Source organism: Anneissia japonica, unplaced genomic scaffold, assembly GCF_011630105.1.
Source record: "Anneissia japonica isolate Jap-2015-1 unplaced genomic scaffold, ASM1163010v1 scaffold288023_len281633_cov177, whole genome shotgun sequence".
Lineage (NCBI taxonomy): Eukaryota > Metazoa > Echinodermata > Crinoidea > Comatulida > Comatulidae > Anneissia > Anneissia japonica.
Genome location: NW_022714865.1, coordinates 153,655 through 155,040, shown reverse-complemented (window position 1 = coordinate 155,040; position 1,386 = coordinate 153,655).

The following is a 1,386-nucleotide window of genomic DNA, read 5'->3' as shown; positions in this document are numbered from 1 at the left end:
TGAAATATTCATGAATTATGTGTTTGAGAAATCTATTATGTAAGACCCTCAAAATGCTACTTTGTCACTTTTCTCACAAACCCCCTCCAGGCCTCTGCCCCTGGACCACCCAATTTCAAAAAGTTTACTTTTAAAACTTATTATTTCACTAAAATCGTTCCTAATTATCGCGAAATGCTATAGTATGCATTACATTTTTTTGCCCGCTCTTTTACCCGTTGATTTTTAATAATGTGCTGAAATTATCAGCTCCAGTGATTGCAGATAGCTGTAGGCCTACAGATGTAAAGAACATGAAAAATTACAATTTCACAGTGGTGGATTCAAGGGAGAAGAGCCCCCTAAAATTATAAAAGAAAATTGAGAAAAAAAGAAAAATCATAATTGAAGTTTGTCTGAGAGTCCTCTTTCCGGGCATTTTGAGGTGCCATAATCATAAATTTTCTTACCTCAGCCCCAATCATGGTGGGGCTGAGGTAGTATTGACTTTCTGTCTCAAGTTCCTCCCTTCACCCACACCCTCTATTTCTCCTGCTTTTACTGTAGGTCCCTAGACAATACTCAAATGAATGAAAATTTAAATCGCGATATTTCAAATTATGGATTTTGAGAAATCCATTAAAAAAGGCCCTCAAAATGCTAATTTTCCAGAGCTTCCAGAAGTTTCGCCCCACCCTCACGGGGACCCCTAGGCAGTCGCCCATCGTAAGGTCCACTTCGGTTGCAAAACGCACCTCCCCATCGAAAATCCTGCCTACGGCCCTGCCCTGCTAGGGATTATAGGCTAGGCTTATGTGGGCTGGGATTTGCAACAAGGTCTTGGACTATAGGCCTCTATACTATAGTAGGAGGCCTGGGTCTAGTCTAGGCCTATAATATATTAGAGCGCCAGGGCCTCAGGCGCGGGCGGCCCCGACATTATAAAAAATATAATATAAACTATAATACCGTAGTTTCATTCAATGGGGCCCCGACAGTTTTAAACAATAAAAGCTGGGTTCTGATGTTTGAGATCATGCTTCTGATTTTGTGATCAATCTGCTTTGCACAGTTAATTTTTCAATCTAGAGCAAATTTTAAATAGCATCCTCTTTTTTGGGAATGTAAGGAAATAGATAGTGCTTTCCTTTGTTGGATCGATTGTAACTCCTGATTGTAGCAACACCAAAACGAATGGCACTTCAGAAATACAGTACAGTACAGAAGTATTATTCTCCCAAACTTTATATCCTATCGTGTTGTTTGTGTTTTAAGTTAATTTTATTTATTTATTTTTTTTAAGCGTACAGGTTTGGAATATTTTAAAATCCTTAAGTTAAATTATTTAAAGTTTTCTTTTTATTTTCAATGAAAAATAAATGCGATCGTTAATATCGATCTTGGTAC